The sequence below is a fragment of the Apis cerana genome, linkage group LG3, assembly GCF_029169275.1.
Source record: "Apis cerana isolate GH-2021 linkage group LG3, AcerK_1.0, whole genome shotgun sequence".
In the NCBI taxonomy this organism is placed as follows: Eukaryota; Metazoa; Arthropoda; class Insecta; order Hymenoptera; family Apidae; genus Apis; species Apis cerana.
The window spans coordinates 4,376,636-4,399,865 of record NC_083854.1 but is presented as its reverse complement, the minus strand read 5'-3'; the positions used below and the strand labels follow the sequence as shown (position 1 = coordinate 4,399,865).

The following is a 23,230-nucleotide window of genomic DNA, read 5'->3' as shown; positions in this document are numbered from 1 at the left end:
TAATTTTCCACTTATCCCAATCCATTACTCTTTATCCTCGATTGTACTCTTCGACAATTCTTCCCCTCCATCTTGAGTTGGAAGTTGGATTTTGGTTAGATAAAAACAGGATCTGATTGTTTGATCCGATTTCGTGTTAGTAGTTCATTTTGGAAACTAATGGGACAATGGTTTTGTATTCTTGATGACTGGAAATGAGATTTTTGAAGGATCAAGAGAAGTTTCTGAAAGGGTTGATTTATGGAGAATTGTAGATTGTTCGATGGAATTTTAATTAAAGTTGATTTATTCGAAAGTTTGAGCTTTATTTGATTTTGGTAATTTGATTTGTTGGTTTGAACGCGAAGAGATTTGATGGATCTTACATTGTAAATTTAGGAGGAATTATTCTTTTAATTTTAGAAATTGTATAAAAAAATAGAAAAATAGAATTAGAAATAGTTTATGGTAAGAATTATAAATAATTATTAATTTTATTATTATGTTTCTTCTAAGATTAAGTAGTTTAATGTAAAAGTAAAGAATTAATTTTTGAGATACTCATAATATAATCTAATAGGAATAAATTGGATTTTAAATTGGATTTAAAAGTTATATCTTTTTGTATTCTTAAAATATTCGTGATTATAATTAGATACTGTTGGATGTATTTAAGATGGAACAATCAGATTTATGGATGAATTAATAATGAAATGAAAATGTAGAATTGTAATATCTTATTTAATTTTTCTTTTATAGAATTATGTTCCATATTTAGTTGCAATCTAATTCAATTAAACGCAATTAATCCTTATCAATATGTTCTTACATATGTACAACAGAGTATTCACACTTGGGAGCCACTTGATACAATGCTGTTTAATTAAATGATATTAAATCAAACCTAATATGATTTGGCCAAATATAACTTCATGGAATTAAATTTGATTTGATTCAATAATGGATGAACTCTGTCGTTCGTTTCTTTTCTAATTTTTAAGTTGGTCATTAAAATAGAAAATTATTTTTATATTTTAATCTGAAACGATTGAAAAAGGAGAACAACTCGATAAATTCAAAGATAGAAAACTTTGGATTATTATTATAAAAAGATATTATTTTTAATAACAATAGTATTTAATTTATTATTCAAAATTGTTCTCTTAACTTTCTTTTTCGAAAAAGAACTATATTATCTCTTATCATAAGATTCTTTCCCATCTTCTAAATTCCTAAACTCCATTTCATTTTAACCCCATCTTACCAATTCATTCAAAATTACAATTCACAATTCTTAAAAAAAAACAACTCCACTCCTTTAAAAAAATCATCCTAAAAAATCTTTCTCAAGATCCTCTTTCATCAATCTTCGAGCAATCACTCCGCTCGATTTTAACCCCAATTACATCCATTCCTAACCATCGTACCATTGAATCATCGATCCCTCGTATCGAGGGTGGAAAAATACACGTTTCGTTTCTCGAAACCGGGATCTCTTTTCCCCCTGAGGAGGCCGCATCAAGCGTTTTCATTTTTTTTTTTAAGCCGCTTTCCACGGCGAACAGAGGCCGAGGCGGAAGCGGATCGCGTGCAGAGAGGCTACCGCTCTCCAACTTCATCCGGATTTCGTTCTCCTTCCTCTTTCGTTCCTCGTCTTCCACCACGCGCTTGTTGACCCAGCTCCTCCCGATTCTCATCGAGAGGAAAATAAACGAGCCACTTCATTCGTGATTTCGCGGCAAGGATTTTATTGGCGTCCTTTCTCGTGGCTATTTCTTTATCTGAACGGTGGCCGCTTTTACTGGACTGTTGTATAGAGGGTGTTTTGAAAAGATCCTAGTGACAAATTGATATTGTTATTTGTCGATTTATTTTAAAAGGAGATTCGAATGGAAGATGTTTAATCGATAGGTATCGATTCGTTTTCTTTTTTTGCTTTAATTTAATTTAAATAGAAAATAGAGGATTTAGAAATAAATTTTTTATCAATGACAATGAAATATTTAGAAATTGAATAGTACATTCTAATTAAATTAAATAATAACAAATGGGATCTAATTACTTATCTTAGATACTTATCTCCATAATTGTAAACTGGGGATCAGTGTTCTAGTTTTTCAGGTATATACTAATCACTTGGGTGTAGTCGAGATATATTCATGAGAGGTTCAACGTGACACTAACATCCCCTGATATGACCTCCACTGTAATAGTGGCCAAGACACGAGTCTGGAACCATTACTAATACATCCTCTAACATAAACCCATCTATATATATATATCTCTCTTTTAGAGTAACAATATTATAAAATCATTTGTATAACTGCATTGTGACGCTGAATAATTGTTCAAGCAATGGAAGCTCGAGTGGTGTTCAATTAATTATTAAAATGACGTAAGTTATTATTAGAATGTGACAATTTATGCGTTTATTAATTTCGATACATTTAAAAAATTATTTATTTATTTATTTATTTTACTGATTGATATGTAAAATCTAAAACAAAATTAAATAATACATCAGTAAATTTCTTTCTTATTTTATTGAAATTCTTATTTCATTATATTAGATATAAGATATAATTATAAAATTATAAATTGTCGATATGTTCGACTTGTTACGTTCGGTTTGAATATCCATGTTGACGAGGGTTAAAGCCTCAAAGACTTCAACCTACGATTATGAATCCTTTACAGTGTCTTTGGCAAATTCCTTGGGAAAATTGTGGCCAGTGCGCTGGTTCGAGCCGTAAGCATAAGCTTCAAATGATCTCCTTGGAGGGATTATCGTCCCTTTGATCTCTCTATGATCTCTCTATGATCTCTCCATGATAGTGCTTAGGCATTACCAACTTCATCAATCCTCGTCATTTCGTAACCCACATATCGTTTCTGAAAGACAATCGATTTTAATCACGAAGATTAAAGTAATTTTTTTTTTTACAAAAAATTTTAATCATTCTCTTTCTATATAGATAATCTTTTAAAACAAAGGTGGAACAACTTTTTTAGATGAAAAAAATAAATGGAAAAAATTCTTTTAAATTTATTAGTTTCTAGAAATTTAGTGATTATTTTATCCAGAAGATTTTGTAGATTTCCAAAGATGGTCCATCCTTTATATCAATAATTTCTTCTTGAAATCAATAATAACTATTGAAAAAAAAAGAGAAATAAAAAAAACACTTATCTTTCCCTGCCACGCGGAAAATCTCTTCCTTGCCGTATAAACCTGACCGAAAGCAAAAAAGCTTCCAATACCTCAAGCCTGTCTTGCAAGGGTTCCTCTGTAAGCGAACGAGATTATGCTACGGTTCCCATTTATTTCTCAGATACGAAATTTGCCAGGCAAAGCTGTCCCATTCGTCGGATCGACAGCTCGACTTTTCGAGCTTCAACCTTCCCTCCCTCGCTTTTTTCGCCATGGATTCGGAAATTCGCATCGCAGACTCGTGGAATTCGTCGATTTCTCGGGACCGGCGGAGGATTCGATCTATCGACGCCATTCGTTGGAACCGTCACGAGATATTCCCGGCAAAGGGTTGGAAAACGTTCGAAATGACTACGCGAAATGGATGTTCCCCGAAGGAATCGAAATGATTGAAATCGTTGACGTGATCGATGCCCCTCTTGGTTGATCATTTCCATTTCGCTTGGATAATTGCTCCACGTTGTGTTCCACGTTTTATTTTGATTCATTGGACGATTGCATTTTATGGGAATTATTTAAATTGTATACTTAAAGTGTAATTCTTCCTTCTCAATGATACTTTTTAAATTATCACAAGATAATATATATATATTTTTTTAAAAGAAATTGCAGAAATTATGAGCTTTGGTGAAAATATTTTTTTACTTTCTCTACCATGAGCTGTTGTTTCACATATCTAAGTCAATTCTCATAAGATCATCTCAACAATCATCTCAATGTTCATAAACAGTTTCATATATCAAACTTTTCAAAAGGAAACTTTTCTTTTCAACTAGAAGAAAAATTAATCATCCTTATCCCTTTAAAATCAATCTTCCAACTATCTCATCTAGAATCAGACTCAAAGAAACTTGACCGGAAGAAGCCTTCTGCTTCCCTTTCTTTTGGAAAACAGCAGCAAAGGGTGGTCTGGTATCCGGGGTTGTAATCAGCAGTTGGTCCGGCGAAAAAGTTGCGCCGCGTCTCTGTGACGCAGAGATTCGTCTTATCTTCCGGCGGACGATTATATACGTTGCAGATGGCGCGTCGGGGATGGTGGTGTAGAGCCGCGTAGACAGTTGGAAACTCGATCTTTTTCTGTCAAGAACTTTCCACGGGGTTCTCGGCTGCAATTTCAGTCCGCGAAACGAGTTTCCTCTTTCCTCTCCTTTCCCTCTTCCTCCAATGTGCGCCACGTGTTTCCCTATAGATCTTCATCGAGTTGTCTGGCCTTAGTTCGACGAGAAAGCTATATCGATGCGGAATTTTGTAATGGCATATGTGTAAATTCGATGCTGTCCAATAGTTGATTTAATTGTCAGAATTGATAACAATCTTGTTTGATTATTTATTTTGAATAAATAATAATTCTCATCATATTTAATTGTAAATGTTTCAAAATTTGGATATGAAAAAATTAATTCTAAATCAGTGCTTATATATTTTGAAATTCTCTATTCAATATTTATGAATCAAAAGTTTAATTTTGAATTTATTGTAAATAATTTTCTTTATATTCTCTTTTAGATAAAGAAACATCTCGACTTGAAAAAGAGAAAAAAAGAAACACGTAATAGAAATGGAACAAAAAAAAAAGAAAAATTAAAGAACTTCAAATTAAATTTTTAGATTCGTAATTATATTGGCATACGTGAAAACCGATTATCACCTTTAATGCTCGCGATGGAATACATAATTTTCCTTTCGTATGTAGATTCAATGTTAATTTCGGCACGAGTCAAAGTTTGATAGAAACAAACGAATCGTGGTCGCGTCGAGTGGCTAGATTAGTTCTGTTAATAGGAATATTTAGGTAACGCGACACGTAGGAATCGTGGTAATTATTACTCTGATGAGAATATTATCTGGAAGCATGTTGGCGTTGCTTGACGAAACTTAGATTTCTGAGTTGGGTTTCATAGCAACTTCTGTATGCATGCGGGCCGCAGATTGCTCGGCTGAATGTCCTCGATTGCTCAGTTTCGTTCCCTGTATTACGTCATAAACGACGGATGTAATACCGGATATAAAAGATCCTTTATACGTTGGTCTCGACGAAACACGATTTTTTAGTTTTCGTGTTCGAGAGATGAAATTGTGGAGACGAGGATTACGGACGATTTTTCTCTTTGATCTTTTTGGTTTCTGTGGATTAGAAGTAAGTTTAGAAAATTTGTTTTTGAATTTATTATATTGTAATAGGGAATAAAGATTACCTTATATAGTGTAATGTTGAAATATAAATTCGATATTTTGAAATATGGCAAAAAATTATTGTTTTTATTGTCGATTTTACGAGTTTTTATTTCCGTAAGCTGTTGAAATCTGAATTTGATATTTCTGTTTGAATGTTTATGGATTTGATATTTATATTTTTAAAAGGCTTCTGTAGTACATATAATACTTAACCTGTTGAAATTTGATTTCTTTAAATGGAATAAAAAATTATTGTTTTTAATTCAATTTCATATATTTTTATTTCTTCAATAATGTTTTGTAAAAATATATGATTAAAATATAAAAATAACATAATTTGAAAGATTAAATTTAAAAATTTGAGTAAGAATAGCAAATTATTTTTTTTTCTAGATTGAATGAAAATGAGATATATATATGATGTATTATTATCGAGACATATTGGAAAAATTAGATTGTTCTACTTACAAGTTTTTTTCCTTATCAGAGAAAGTCATCCTATGTTTATCGACATCCTTTCTATTCCTTTACTTTTGATATTTTCCATTATACAAAAATTCAGTACGGTTATCGATACAATTTATTCACGTATATAAGAGAATCGTATATATTTATTATAAAAACAAATCACTTTTGAAATTACAATGTATTGAAATTGCGAGTGATTTAGAATGTTGTGAAAAATGATTAAGTTGTTTAAAATTTTAGCTAGAAGTATAAAAAGTAAAGAAAAGTATAACAAAAGTATATATCTCTATATTTTATGTAGAGTGATTTAAAATAATGTAAAATAAAAAAAATATAAAGACAATTCATCAGAATACAATTCTTAAAGATTCTTTGTTATAGCTATCATCCCAACATTAAGAATCATTATGTTACTAAAATAATTTTTCATGATTCTTTACCTAATTTTATCCATTCCATTTCATCAATTAAATAAATAACATCACAATTTTCTATCATCCGTCCCCAATCGAAATCTGTATTTCAACGCATCCAGTTTTCTCAAACAACTAACCCAATTCCAAACAAACCACTCAATTTCCCAAAAACCACCTTAACCTATACGATACAACCACCAACAACCAATCCCTAAAATGCAAATCCACAAGCTTCCTCGTTCCCGCGTCCAGAGGAGAGGAAGATATACTCGTATACACGCCGCCATTTCTCACGAAATATCCGCGTACATGTGCACACTCACCATCGACTCTGTTAAACGCATTCGCATATATTGAACACGATGAGAGGCCGAGATGGACACCATCCCATCCCATAGAGATCCGCACGGTCCAACGACGTGTAAACGGCTTAAGCCATTACATCGGCCGGCTGCTCAGGCGCGTGTACACGTTAATTCCGCTGTATCGCGGCGTATGATCGTGGAATTTACATAACGTAACCGCCGTCGAGTGCATGAACGACCCGTGTGCAGGACCAATTATTACGGGTGGGCCCGAAAACGATTCGCGCCGATACTCGCAGCGATGGTGGTGGACAGTTGAAACATTATTCTGGAGAACCTGTACGCTATCTATAGGCTGAAATTCGCGTTTTAGGATTTAGGATACGTGAGTTGGCTCTCTATATACGAGGTTGGAATAGTTAAGCCACCATGTAGCGGTCGAACAGAATGCTTGGAAATGTGAGCCACACGTATGATTAGGGGATGAGCGGCTTAATTCGTTTGATAAGTACATTTTGTGTTGCATAATGAGAGATGCATGTTCATCTTAGGCTAAGAGATATGCATTGTTTGAGTTTAGTGAATATCGTATGCAATAGGTGATTTGTTGATTGGATATTCGTCGAATCTGTGCCTTTTTCAATAGAGTATTAAGAATATTAAGGATCACACACTGATAAATGGTAATAATTATTAGATTCAACATCAAATGATTTATTGATATATTTTTATAATATAAAATAAAAATAAAATAGAATGAAGTTAGTAATATAATATTGCGATAGTATCGAACAAGTGAATACGATAATATCGAACGAGTGTATACGATAGTATCGAATAAAATGTGTGACGCATTTTATTCATTTTTCATTACATATAAATATAATTTATAATAATTTTTTATAATACGTAATTTATTATATATACATATATATATATATATATATATATATATATATATATATATATATATATATGTAGTTTTAGATTGATATGTGTTTCATAGTATAATATCCATAGTGTTCTTATATATATATATTTATAAATTTTTTTTCAATTTATTTGCAAACATTTGAACTAATCACAAATAATTTAGATCTCGATCAAAAGGCACATTGTTACTACAGAAACTCATAAAAGATTCAGATCGATCATGTGGTTTCGCAATACGTGTTCTTTGACACAAAGAATAGAGGAATAAAGCAGAATGAGTGAATGCAACGATACGAGATTCGTCTACACGTTATTGTTCGTTTCCAATAGTGCATTATTGTGGCAAGTGTAATTGGAATTATCAGTGAATTTCTCGATTTCCGAGAGAAATCGGTAAATAGAAAGATTTTTAGAAGAGGAAAACGTATTCCCTGAATTGTTACACGATTGTTTCCACAATTCCTACGTGTGTTTGAATTTTGAGTTTCGGCTGGAAAGTTCGAGACTTGGGGGTTGGACGATTTGACCAATGTTGAAGGAGGTTTCATGCGTTCAATTTGTCAGAAATTAGGATAATTACGGCGTTTCAAAGTGTTTCCCGGTTTGTTATACGATTGTTTCTATGGCTTTACTTGTATTTGAATTTTGAGTTTTGGCTGCGGAGTTAGAGAGTTTAGTTTAAATAGTTTAGACCGATGGACATTGAAGGACGTTTCATGCATTCGATTTAGTGAAAATAATAAAAAAAATTAAGAAATTTTGTTTTATAAACTGAAAGATAATCAATTTTTTCAAAATTAATATATTTTAAAATTTTTATCTCAAAATTTCAGCGAAAGTGAATGCATTATTTAAACAAATAAAATTTTAGAATCGAGGATATTGATGAGCACATTTTTTAAAAATCAAATTTTAATAATTTGATTACAAGATTTCTTGAAAATTAACATATCATTATTTTTAAAATAAGTTGTTTTAAGAATTAAAATTGTATAGTTTTTTTTAAATTAGTATTTTTCTATCCCCTTTTTAAAATCGTTATTTGAAAATTTAATAAAAAGCTGATGCATTATTCAGAATGTGTTGCATATTAATGAAATTAGTCGAAACTTCTTTTCGAAGTCAAATCTCGATGATTTTATCGCGATTTATTTTCCGAAAAATGGCGCACCAATTCCGGGGTTTTTTATATAATATAACTCGTAGCAATCGGCGTAATCGAACGTGACAGTATATGATAGAATTTAATCTCGTGCTCACCCGGCCATATTCTGCATTCAATAATATAGGGAAAAAACACGATTAATTCCGATCCCAATCTAGCACGTGTAACGTTTCCAACAATATCTGTCAATATTGTCGTTGTCTCTAGATTTCAACGAATCGACCGTGCGACAAATTTAATCCTACAATTTGTGCAATATATTTTTCAATTTCGTTCAAAATGTGTCCTTTCATACGTGCTATCGAGCTTTCGCTCTGATCCAATTTGTCAAACTTTTATAACGAGCGATAAATCTTTGAAGATTCGATGTTAAACAAATATAAACTGCTGTTTTTCCTCTATTGATAAATATATGAGAAAATCGAAGCATAAAGTGTGCAAGATGCATTCTAGTAAATTTCAAGATTTATATCAAAATCTTTAAACTTAGTTTTTATACTAACGTTATTAATATACAACATTAATTGATCATTATTAATATTTTTTTTATTATTACGAATAATAATACTAACGATCAAATTTTATTTTTAGATTATCATTGAAGAAAATTCCAACCTCTACGATTGAAATATATTTCCCGATCTCGAGTTGAAACGACATCTTTAGAAATATTTGATATTTCGCTTGAAGCATTATACATTGACGATGAATCATTTCACATATCACAGACCATCAAAATGAAAATCTATCCAATAAATTGAAATAAAGGTAACAGACAAACATTTTCCAATAATTCCCTCGATTAATCGCACAAATAATCAAAAATCCCTACACTCTAAAAATATCTCTAACCCCTGCCCTGTCAAATTTGTATTTTTCATGGCCTGTTAAAACGGACACCGCACACAACTCTCCATAAACTCTTCATCCCTCCACCATTGAATCAATTCTCTGGATAACCGACGACCGTATTCGCGGTAATAACGATGGCCCGTTACGAAATAACAGGCGAGGTATATAACGCGACGTGGCGTGATCGAGTATATACGACTGTGCGAGGGTGGAATGATGCGTGGATTATGCGCGCGCGAGTTGCCCCATAGACGCGCGTTCTCGCGCTAATAAACGCACGCGGCGGGGCTAACGATTACGAGCGGAGGTTCCGTATTGTTCGCCACTCGGAAACAATGCAACAATGGCATGGCTCGAGTGATTTAGCGGAACCCGGCCGTGTTACGTCCCCCTTCAATGATACTTTTGACGGCTCGCTGTTGCCCGAAGTCGAATAAATCGGGATACATTTATGAGGGGATATTGTTAGAGGTGCGCGGATTTTAAAGAAATTTTTTTCGCTTCAAATGTAGAGTGTAAGAGTTCAACTTTTTTTTGAAAAATTTTCTATTGTGATGTTGATTTATATTGCATTCTTGTATTTTTATTTTTTACTTTTAGAATGTATATTTTTTTTAGATTCATTGATGATACTACAGAGTTATAGGGAAAAATTAAGTTGATTTAAGTCCTCTTCCATTATTCAATTTCACATTAATTTATCTATTTTATTATATTTTTTTATCATGAAATAATCTATTGACAACTGCCTTACAAACAACTTGCATTAAAATATTTTCATAAATTGATAATTTGAAACAATTTACACCGGAAAATTTCAATTACACTATAAAACTATCCCCCACTGATTGTGAAACCCGATATTGTTCGCCGATTGGCCCAGTATTCCGGTCACGATTAAGAATTCGATTTAATTCCGAATAATTATCGCATTTGCATAATCGTTCGGATGTTGAAAACTGATAGCACGAGCGACCAACCTCCTTCCTAATGACGTGTACTCGCGAGTAAGGGCTTCGATGGTGGATATCGATATTTCTGGCACGTATTATATCGCGTTACGTGATCCAAAAATTTACGCGGAATGTTCGCCTGTGTCGTCGAAAGAACGGGCCCGGTGAAACCGTAAAATGTGGGAAACGTGCCATTGTACAAAAGATAGAGTTAGTCTATGAGACGTTGGATCTAAGGTAATTGTTAAGGGCTGATATAAAAGAAGATGTGAATTATTCGTGGAGAATTGTGAATCATTTACTTGCATGTAGAGGTTTAGAGGAGGATTTATTTTAGAGGATTTACATTAATACATTTTTTAATATAGAAGAATATAAATAATATATAATATTATAGAATATAAAATATTTAAATTTAACATAAGTGACAGAAAAATGGAATAAGTACTTAAAAAAAAAAATAAAGTTATTATTGTTATGATTGTATTATTAAAATGAATGTATTATAAGTAGTTAAAAATAACATTGGAGTATACAATACATAAGTGGTCTAATAGTTAAACGTCAGGCTTTAGATACAAATAACCAATATTTCAAATTTTTGATGAGTGAAGAAAATTTTTCTGTGAATTACAATTAAAATTAATAATGCAAAATTAAATTTAGAATATATATTCTATATAAATGTATCGTTAAATTATTAACGATGAATAAATTGATAATGGAAATTAATTAAATTAAAAATAAAATTCTCAATACTTATTGTTCCATGCAAAACATATAACTCGATAAATTTTTGTATATGGAAAAATTTGAAAGGAGTTATTAATATGAAGAAATTGAATATATTATACATTTAATGAAAATTAATGAATTTTACATTTAATCTACAGGGGAAAAAGAAAAAAACAAAAATAAATAGCCGTTTAAATTGAAATTGAATTAATCTCCTGGATGAATTCAGCGAAAATACGTTAATTATTGAATGAAAGAAACATTGAAGCACGTGCACCAGATATTACATCTATGAAAAGTTTGTATGTACAAGCATGCTATAAAAACTCTTCCAATGTGAAATTACTTGAGGAAAGGAGGAAAACAAAAGAGAAAGAAACGGAAGAGAGAGGGAGAAGACTCAGATTTCTTCATCTTTCATAAAATCCTTTGAAAATAACCTTTCCAAAGGAATTCACATTTCATCCTGACAATGTTGCAATATTATGAAAGGGGAAGTGTTTGAAGCATGTTCTATACTTGGAGCTTTAAAAAATGTTCTTCCAGAAACAAAATTATTATTCATTATAAGTAATAAAGCGTGAAGAAATTTACAAAGAGGGAACAAATTTCTATCTTTACAGAATTTTGTGAAATATTAAGAAACAAAAAAAAGAAAAGTACAACTCTCATTTTAAAGGACAAAACGACATTAATCTTAAAATATATCTTCTCATCTTAAAATTGAAAGAGAGAAATGAATTATCACTGACGTTTAAAAAAAAGAAGAGGTAAAAAAATTTCTCGGTTATGAAACATATATACTCGGTTTAAATGAACAGAAGAGAGTGAGTTTTTCTTATTGGAGAACACAAGAAGAGACAGCCGTTGTAAAGGGATGAGACAGTTCAATTATGATGTATTTCTCGAAAGTATGACCGCAATGCTTGAAAAAGAAATTATTTCAAGCAAATGTATATAATATATAATATACGTAGAAGAGAAAAAAATACGTGGACTTTGTTAAGCAATGAAAGATGAAATCTGTGAAAGCTCTTATGATTTAGCTCGTTGCAATGAAGTTTTAAGACGTAGATCTGTCATTCAGTCGCTACTTTCACCGGAGATTACCTTATTAAGATACAAACGAAATATGTAGCGAGAAGCGGTTTTACGTTCCGCGAATTAACCCTATTCAAGGGAATTTCTACTTTTTTTCTTCTTCATAATTTCTGTCTGCTATTTTGAAGAATTTTATTCATAAAAAAGTTTTAAAAAAAGTACAGAATATTATAGAATGTTTATGAAAAAATATGGAACTTTTTAATCATTATTATTAATTTTTTACTTTACTTTTTTACAAGAGGTTTTTGGTCTCTTTTTTTATTTGCAAGTTTATCAATTTGTGTAAGAAAGATACTTCGGTTGGATGTTAAAATATAATTTACACATCATAGCATATAATTTGCAATTCAATTTGTATTCAATTAACCTCAAGTATTAAATTACATTAAATAATAATTATATTATATACAACAAATATTATGTATTTAAAGCCTATTAAATATTATATTGAATATCATTACTATATTAAATTATTTTATACATTATTGAATAGTCTACTGTAATACATATTTTTAAAATGGAATCTTATCATATAACAATAATAATTTTGACAAACTATAAACCATTTGCAAAACTATGTAATTGATTACACAAAGTGATTCAATCACGTAGTGTCGTTTGACAAAAGTTTCAAACAATCTCTTCGACAGAGAAACGAATTCGACAATGGTCCAAAAGGATGAGAAATTCGTTCATTCAATGTAATTAACCAAGCACCAAGCTTTCTCGAAATTATGTCACTTAACCGCGCGGCAAGCAAGTTAATCACTGGAAGAACACCCGAAGAAGATGTAAATTGTCCCTCTCTCTGTGTTGTCTGTTGTTTCTTGCTCTCTTGCTTTGAATAATCCCTAGCCCGCTTCCGGTTTCCACCGCGGATTCACAGGATTTCGTGCTTCTCAGCCGTTTGCTTTCCTTCAAGTTGACGATGGAAAAAGTGGTTTCTAACAGATTGGATATTCATGAATCACCTGTCTTCGACATTGTTTGCATAAATTATTTAGAAATTTGTTATGGTATATTGTGCCGTTGATATTTGATATTTTTAACGTTTTATTTTTTTTTAATTATTTATTATCGAAGAATTAATGAAATTAGATTAATATATTCATTATTTCTTAAAATTATTTTACACATTTATATACGATTATAAGCTTTTTGGAATTGGTTAATTCACGGATTTTTTATCTTTTGACTTTATTAAAAAAGTTTCGTGTAACAATTTTTCAGTTTCGTACATTAATTTCCTCTTTTGCACAATGAGATTAAAATCGATTTAATACGGCAGATTTAAACTGCAAAATTTAACTTGCTCAACTTGTTTAATTTTCTAATTGCAGAAGAAGATATTAATATGGGAAATGTAATCATCAAACCAAATATATCAACCAAATCCATCAAAAAATTACAACCATGAATCCCTCGAATCGATATAATGATATCTCCTTCGAGGATGGAAAATTATATTACAAAGAGAGAAAAAAAAAAAAGAAAAAAAAATCAGCAGTGGCAGCGTTTCTTCACAGATGATCGAACGTATCGATAGTCATCGAGCAATTCCTCGCTACCAAACTGAAAGAAGATTATTAATCACCGGAAATTACGCTCCGCTGATTTACCAGCGAAAAATGGGAGATGAAAGTTGCTTCGAATCGGGAACAAACGGAGGTTGAGAAGGGAGGAAGGAAGAAAAAAAAGTGAGCTGAAGAGAAAAAGAGAAGAGGGAAAGAAAACGGCGGAAATGGAAGGAAGAAAGGCACCGGGTGTATACACAGAAGGACTCGCGAAGAAGTCTATAGAAAGCTGGAATAGAGGAAAAACACGAGATCCTCTCACTTGCTCCAATTGACTCGCCAGTAATTCCATCCTTCTTCAACCCTTTTCAGCCAATAAAAGAATCCTCGAGAAGGGCCACGAGCCCGTGGAGACTGGACGACAAAATCTGATTGGATTATTTGCTTACAGAGGCCCCTTCGGAAGCCTCTGTACAAGGTGTTTTTAAAACGTTTGCTCAAGCCTTTCGGCCCCCTCTTTCTTCTTTTTTTCATCCTCTTTTGAATTTTAAAGCTTAAAGGTTTCATGATGTGAAACTACACTACTCTACTCTCTGGCAAATCATTCCGTATTTTTTTGCGAGTTTTTTGCGGATTTTGTGGAAAACTTGACTTTGTTTGATGAGATAAAATGAAAGAGAGGAAGGTGGAAGAGGAAGATTTTGTTCTTTGATCGTATTGAGTAACGTCGTTTGAGAAGGTAAAAAAGAAAGTTTTTATTTTGATTCTTTGGTATATTTCTAAAGGATGCATATTTCGAATTTTAGAGAAATGTTGGATATATTGTTGAAAATTGAAAGATTTGTAACGTCCATGGTTTAATTTTGTTGAATTAAAAATTTGGAATATAAATCAAGGTGTGATAAAGTTAGTAACTTAACGTCACTTGGATCGAATGCAGGCTTTCAACTGAAATCTGGATTAATCCTTGCCAGATCTTACCTGAGATCTAACTTAGTTGAGTTCTAATCCACACCTGATCCAAACCTAACCTACTCTAATCCAGTTGAGGTCATACACCCAACTAAAACCTAATCCCACTCTGTGGAAACCCTAAATAATATCCAAGCTATTCTAATTCCTATTGAAATTTATCACTCTTTTTTTTATTACATTCTCCAAAGAACTCAATATAGAAGAAATATTGAGTTCTAAATAATAGAGCTTAATAAAGGCTTTATTAATGTTAATATATGTGTTGATAAAAGACAAGAAAATTTTGTTGAACTCTTGTGATAAAATATAAAAATCTAAAATCGATTTCTTTCTTCTTTAAATGTATATTAGAAGCATAAAAATAATATGAAAATTTCAATGAACATGTGTATAATGGAAAAATGAAAAAACTTTTAAAAGTAATATTTTGTATTCTGCGAAAAAGAAAGTACTTCACCAGCAACCAATTATGTTACAATTCAGAATCATCGTGAACAATATCTCTCTGGTTTCTTCAAGCTTAAAGAGAAGAAGAATATGACTGGTCATTGGATTGATAAATGGGGACCATTTAAAAGGATCTGCGTGAACTTTACATCTAGATTCCTTGGATCCTCTTGCATGGAATATTTCGTTCTCAAATGGCCAGTTACTACTATACTCGACAACCCTTGGAATCACCTCATAAAACAACCATCTTCGAAAATATCGTCTCGTTCCTTGCATCTTTATATTCTTTTGAATAATACATGTTTGCTTTATTGTGTTCAAAATTTATTAAAATTGATTTGTGAATATTAGATCATTCTGTAAATAATTTTGTTTATTCTTTATTTATTGAACTTTTAAAATAAAATTCATCTGAATAATTAAACCAGTAAACTTTGATGCAAAAAAAAAACAAGTAGTTGCAAATTGCAAAAAATTAAGCTCTTAGAGTGATCATATTTATTAAATAATTCAATAAAATTTTATAGAAATCTTCATTCTCATAAAAAACGTACGAATCATTAAGAAGAAAAACTGTATCATAAAATTCTCTAGATAGATCAATGTATAACATTTGATGAAAAAGATACGAATGGAAAGATCGTTTGAAAATTTGCGACATTGCGAGAGGTGAGAATGGTTGCTGTTAACGAGCAGAAAATTGCCAGAAAACACGGTATATCGCGATTTGAAAACTCCCGTGGTGAACAGACGGTGAACCAATATCGTGAATTTCTCGAAACTGGAGCATCGTACCTGTGAGTTCGATACGCGAGCCTGTTGAAAATTTTCCTGAAGAAACAAGAATTATATCGGAGCTCGTTTTAAACCTCCTCCTCGAGTTTTCTGAACATCTCGCGTTTTTTTTTTAAATTTTTCTAAAATTTATAGTAATCTCTTTAATCTTAAATCTCTTCGCGATAAATAGCTATAATACGTAATTGAAAATGCGAAACAATTTTCTGATAAATATTTGTTTAATTTTCTAACGTTTTTATATAAAAATTTAAATTTATAATGTGTTTTTTTTTTAGGTATTTTTTGAAGGAATTAATATTTGGTTTTCATCGGAATTATAAATTCTTCGAAATATTTTAAAGAATAAAAGAGAATATTCGTTGGAAAAGTTCAAAGAAACAATAAGTTTTTGAAGGAAGTATTCATAAGAAATGAAAAATTTTTCAACTCCAATTTATCGAGTTTAACGATTGAATTATTAAAACCTTTGAGGTTTCTAAAATTTAACACAATGTTTTTTTTTTAATCATTTTTAATTTGTATTTGAATAACCTTTTGATAGTCATTTCAAAACAATTGCTTGAAAAAATTTATATTTTGCTGAATTTTTAAATATTTCAATAATCATTTAATAATTATTAATATCTATTTAATAATAAATAATTTTATTTTAGTATTTAATATTAACAATGGTTTAATTTTATAATTTTTTAATTTCAGCAACTTTTCAACAAATTTATTAAAAATATGTACCATTATCACGTTCGAATTGCCGCGTCGAATTCAAATAAAGACCATGTATCGCAAGAGCGGGAAAATTTAAATTGCCCTTAAGTCGCGTACGACGACGCGTATGTTGCGTCTAATTTTGTTCATCCGGCTTTTATTTATTCCATATACATAATTCAATGGCTCGCCAACGGAGGAGAAGCCTGGTCCCGCGGAAAAATTTTCTCGCGAATAAAAGGAAAAGGAAACGGGGATATACCGAGGGACGGTGGAGAGAGGATTTCTCCCTTTAACGTCTGGCAACGGTAGCGAGAAGTCGACAAGAAGGAGCGGACACGAGTGAGATGTAAAATTTAATTTCTACCTAAGAGGGTGGAGGGTTAAGACAGGAAAAAAGTAAAAAGCGAGAAACGCTTGGGGGTAGCTTTTGTTTCGCGTTGAGAAAAAGTGTTCTAGTTGTAGGGAAGCTTTCTTTTTTCTTTTTTTCTTTTGGTTCGTTAGAAAAAGATTCGATTGTTCAGAGGATAATTGAGGGATGGATTTTAAATGGTTTTGTAAAGAAAACGTTATGTTTGCGTCGTGCTTGGAGTAATAGATTGTTTAGTGACTTGGTTTGTTGTTGGATAAAATTTCTTTGGAAGTATAGAATTCCATAGATAAAATTAGAGGATTTGGAAAAAAATTATTTTCGATTATCGTTTTATAATAGTAAATAATTGAAATTAATAATGAGCATAAATTAACAATGAAAAAATTCTCTAATATAATTTTTCAAATCATATTTTGCACTTTGTTTTCGTTTTGTAATTGAATTAAAATAATAGAAATAATATAAAAATTAAAGATAATTATTTTTAATTCATATTCGCAAACAGTTAATAATTACTATTTAATAATTACTAGTTAATAATTACTACTAGTCTAATAATTACTAGTTAATAATTACTATTAATATATATTCTCAAATATTTCCCAATGAAACAATTCTATCAATAAACTATGTCACAATAAAATAATCCATTTTCTCATGAATTCAATTATCTCGTGCAAAGAATATAATTCTAACAATTCAATTAACGTAATATTAAAATCAAATTACAAAGAATCATCGAAAAGACTTTGTCGATAGCTTTCACTGTTCCCCAAATCCCGCCACCCCTTGCCAATTTATTTCCAGACAATTTGCGGTTGAAAACAGTTTGATCGCCGAATCCCTCTAATTGCCGCAACAGCGGGGCTGAGATTAATAAAACACAGCTCGTTCCTGTTTCGCTGATTTTCATTTTACGAACCATGTTCCGCGATTTTTCCGCTCGATTTAAAATGGGGCGACCGGAAATCTTTCCTCCCCCGTTCCATCGATTCGTTCGAGTAATAAGCGATTTATTGCCGGCCAATTATCATAATTGATTTAGAGGGGAATCAACGGAGGGTGGAGAGAAATTTTGGCATCGTTCTGGTTCCTCGTTAATGCATCGTTAATGTAAAAGCTAAATCACTCCCACGGGACATCACGTGCTTGTTAAGGGAGTCGTTGGTTAGCGATGGGAAAATGGTAGATTTTTTGGTAATGGTGTGGTAATGGTGTAAGTATTAAATTTGATGAAAAGATTCAATTTTTATTTTACTTTATTTTTTTTTAATATATATATTATATTCTTTTTTATGTATTTTTTTATTTTTTAAAAATGATTTAATTTTTATAAGTTATCTTATTTATAGCATAAATTAATTATTGGAAAAAAAATTGAAGAGAGAATTTAAATTATGATTTCATATCTTGTTTCAATAGATATTTGTTTTGTATATTTCGTGTAACTGAAGTATCGATCAATTTTTATAGTATAAATATAATGAAATATTGTTTGTTTTTATTTAATTGAAAAAATGGATTTATCTAATTGTTCACATTTATTATTCGAATTTATATAAATTCATTTTTTTTCGATTTAATAGAATCATTGTATGCACCAATTTTATTCACCAGAATCATACCATTTTAAATTATTCACCAAAATTACTAGAATTTTAAATTAATATATATTTTCATCTCTTTTTTTTCTATTTGTTATATTCATTCAAATTTTATTCTTTAAAACCACAACCAATTGAATCCTTAATAAAAACTATTATATAAATTGTAAAATAAGAATCCACGAAATTTATCTTTTTTTCTTTTATTCACTCTCACATATCTATCTATTAAAGCTACATTTTCATTTCATTATAGAGTACAGCCAAAATTCCACTAGTTCGCTTTTTAAAAATCAACCTATAACCTCAAATTAATAAAACAGTTATGGTCTTCAATGGCCGACTAGATCCGTTATAAAAGGTAGTCCTTTCTTGTTTCGTTAAACAAAAGTTACAAAGTGTATAGTGTATATAACGAGAAGAAAATTTAATAATCGAGTGTTCGCAGAAACGATATAACGGGACATCGTAAACGCGATAGAGAGAAGGGCCATAAGAAGGTATGATCTCGAGAAAAGCGAGACTCGGTGGTGGGCACGTACGTTTCCTTATTCGCGAGCAAAAGCTTCACGTGAACAACCGTCTAAGATTAGAATCGTTTTCGTCGGCACTTTCGTCAATGTAACTTGCAAGAACTGTTATCATTGAAATTCCACCGAGAGACGTATACGGTATTGGGGTCCATGAGATCCAGTTTTGTGAACCTGAATGGGCTGTTCGGAAAGGAATTTTGAGATGAGCGTTGTATAAAAGGATTATAAGAAGGTAAGTAGTACTTGGGATGTTATGGAGAATTTTCGAAGATGAAACTTTAACTATTTGTAATAGCGGATTATGAAATGTTTGGATTTAGGTTAGATTTTCCATTGAAAAAGATAGTATTATGGATTAATGGAATAGTTTATAAAAACATGCTTGAGATGTTAGAGGAAGAATTTTTTAAGATAAAAATATGTGTAACTATAGTAATGGATTGTGAAATTTTTGAATTTAGGTTAGATTTGTCTATATAGATTGTCTAAAAGGATTGTGTTGATTATAAATAATTTATTCTGAAAATATATTTAAGAAATAAAGATAATTTTGTTAGTGAATTATAAGATATTTAGATTTAGGTTAGATTTTCTTGGGTAGAAATTTTTGTGGATTAATAGTGAGTTATGAAAATGTATTTACATATTATGAATTTTTAAAGATAAAAATATGTGTAATTATAATGAGATGTTTAAATTTAGGTTAAATATAATTTTAGTTAGATTTGAAAACTTTTGTGAATTAATATAAATAATAACTCATGAAAATGTATCTTGTATCATCTTTGTAGAAGTCGAATTTAACCTAACCTATATTATTATATTACTGTCAAATAATGTTTTATTATTATTATTATCATTATTCTATCTAATTTTCGATATAAGAATCTATTTCAAAAGCAAATAAAATTTCAATTATAAATATATATGTTATAATTATATCTATAATTATTAAATATCAAAGATCAAATATAAATCAATGCAGATAATGCATCAATTGTATTTCGCAATGTTCTTTCATTTATCTAGAAATATTCGCCAAATCTTCGTCATAAGATGATTCGATATTGCTAAAAAATGAAATAATTAAGAATTTAATCGTTCCAAATGAAATTTTTCCAGAAAATTTCTGATAATTTCAATTTGTAACTCGGTAAAACTATATCATGTTTTTGGTCGCTAGTTACATTCGATTATCAACTATCGTAATCCAATTTCTGTGATTCAGAAATTCGTTTCAAATGGATGGGATAATAAAGGAAATATTCCATTAACACGATTCTGAATATTGAAAATGGCTTTTTAAATTCATGGAACAAATATTTCTTTTTCTATTTATATCAGTAGTATTTTAAATTTATGATAAATTATAGAAATAGATTCGAAATTGATCGGATTGAAAATAATGATAATTAGATTATTTTATCGTGCGTCTGGGAATAATTATTTTGATAACAGGAATTGCATAATTTATATTTAGTTATTAGTTATATATTAGAAAAAAATTTATTTTAAATTTAATTTTAGGGAAATTCTATCGCGTAATGATAAATGGATATATATATATGTTTTATTAGAATATGCATTCTTCATAAATGAAGAATTTTATTGAAGATAAATCATTCAAATAGAATAATGGAAAATATTAAAAATTGAATAAATATTGGATTAAGAATTAGCGTGTATCAGCTTTATATATAATACAAAGACAACTTTTACTTCACAAAATTAATAAAATATTTATTTCAAGATTTTTTCATTCTTTATTTGTAATTAATTTCATCTCTTCGAAAAATTGTTTCATATATCTATAATCCATTGTACTCTACTACAAAGTATATTCTCTTAAGATACGAAGATAAGATTTTCATTATATTCAAAATCAAACTATTACTTTCAAAAAAAAAAATAATAATAAAATTTCAAAAAAAAAAAAATAAGAGAGAAAGAAGCATAGGCAAAAGAAACAGAATATATAAAGAAAAAAAAAGAAGATATATCCATTTTCTTCTTATGTAGACAACCCTTTTAAACCTTATCCTACGAAATTCGCGATGAGTTTTGCAAGCGAAGGGAGCACTAAGAGAAAACAAAGAGGCAGGAAGAAGCGTGCACACGGGCAACCAAGTTCCCAAGGGAGGAATTCGTAGTAGAGAAGTAAAGCTTCTTCGGTGTGGCCGCGTTCCCTTGAATTACTGGTGTCTCAGCGCCCTGGGAAAAATACCCTGAGCAGGGATCGCGTAAATGCTGAATGAGACGCAAAAGTAGGAATGAACAACGTAGCTTGTTTCTACTCCGTCTGGTTTCTAAAATGCGTGCACGATGGATCCTGTTTCACAAATTCGCTTTAGAGGTTGTTGGAAAATTTATCGCTTCTTTCGTTCGGTTTGGAATGGGACCATTTTTTCAAATTTTAAATGGACGATATATTTTATCTGTGTTTAAATTGTAATATGTATAATTTTTGGATTTTTAATTTTTTTTTAATTATTGAAAATTTTAATATTAACTTTCAAGATTTAATTTGAATGAGAAATTTTATATTACTCTTCTATCTTAATATTTGCATCTTTTTAAATTCTACTTTTGACGTTTTTACAAAATTTTCCCCGCTAATTTATTTAATACAATTTATATTTTCCAATATTTTATCGCCTATCATTTATTAATCTTCACATAAAAATGTAATCACCCCCTTAAAATAAAATGCTATCATGAATCAATATAAAATTTTACATCGTATATCGGTCATCAATATCCCCTTTTCCCCGAACGAAACCCTCATTCATTATCATCATCGTAAATAATTATTCTCCCTTAAAAATAAAAAATAAAAAATTATTAAAATTTCATCGCGCATCGATCAATCGATATTTTTTCCAATTATTAGATAAAACGAATCTCTATTTATCGGTGTTATCATCGATTCATCTATTGCAATAACCCTGTCCCAATTCCTTTTTTCTTTTTTTTTTTTTTTTTACAATAACAAACACACGATACACGATCCCCGATAAATTGGATTACCGTGTACCGGTGGAATTCACGCGGATAAAGGCGGAGCGGTTCGTGACAGAGGAGGATTCGTCGGATGACATTTTGCAAGGATAATTCGAGGGAAAATTCGTCGAACATCCGATGTACATTGTGCCAGTGTACACGCTTTGCGTGCAAACGAGATTTTCTATTGTCGATGGCCACGTATTGTCCATTATTTAATTACAGAAAATTAGCGAACGATAAATGGCCGGCTTATTAATGCACAGCCCGATGATATTTGATAATCCCATTGCGTTTGAGCAATTGGAGATGTTTATTACAGGGCCGTGAAGCCTTATCGACGGACTTTGATCCGCCATTATTCTCTGCAAATCTGTATCTTTGATGTTATTTTGGTTTTTCTTTCTTTCTTTCTTTTCTAATGGAAGAAGCGAATTTGCATAATTCTTCTTTTCGTGAAATTGATCGATTATTTTGATTGAATTGAATTATCGTTCAATTATAATTGAATTAGAAAATGGAAAGTTTTGGTAATTTTAGGATTTAGGATTCAGAAAATTGTAGGATATTTAATTAGATATAGATTCTTTTGTAATATATAATTGTAGATAACACGCACAATAATTGAATATATAAATTTCTTTAAATTTCGAAAAAATTGAAGATTCTAATATATTTTTATACCTTTCTAGAAAGAGATAAGAATTGACTAGAATCAATTTTTCATTTCTTCGGTAGATGGAGAAAGGATCTTTTTAATATAGTTTCACTGATATAAAAGAGGTTTAATCATTTTTAATTATATTCATAATGAATATAAAATATAAATGAATATATCATCCATATGAATATCTCTTCGCACTGTTTAATAGAATTTTGATGAGATTAATCTTTAGACGATGAACAATAATGTTGAAAAATATCTCTGAATAATCATTCAGGTCACGTAGTCGTGCAATTTGACAATTTTACGTCGAAGTTA

At 30.5% G+C, this 23,230-nt stretch overlaps 1 protein-coding gene and 2 long non-coding RNA genes across 12 annotated transcripts in view; 2 read left to right on the top strand and 1 right to left on the bottom strand.

The window, feature by feature from the left end:
• Positions 1–23,230, top strand: part of LOC107995213 (protein rhomboid-like) — a 162,118-nt gene that overhangs the window by 63,406 nt on the left and 75,482 nt on the right. For 2 of the 10 annotated variants that reach the window (XM_062072329.1, XM_062072330.1), the window contains exon 1: positions 19,043–19,480. The exons of 7 other annotated variants lie outside the window; for them this stretch is intronic. The gene's annotated coding sequence lies outside the window, so the exon portion shown is untranslated. Of the gene's footprint in view, positions 1–19,042; positions 19,481–23,230 lie in introns of those variants that run through there. One more of the 10 variants, XM_062072325.1, reaches the window with a different exon arrangement.
• LOC114577175 (uncharacterized) lies at positions 2,386–6,849 on the bottom strand. The gene is made up of 4 exons (XR_003697018.2): positions 6,573–6,849; positions 5,834–6,073; positions 5,386–5,578; positions 2,386–5,314 (listed from the first exon to the last, which is right to left on the bottom strand). It is a non-coding gene; the product is annotated as an uncharacterized LOC114577175 (long non-coding RNA).
• On the top strand, positions 9,209–16,084 carry LOC133665758 (uncharacterized). The gene is made up of 3 exons (XR_009829003.1): positions 9,209–9,420; positions 13,637–14,549; positions 14,617–16,084. It is a non-coding gene; the product is annotated as an uncharacterized LOC133665758 (long non-coding RNA).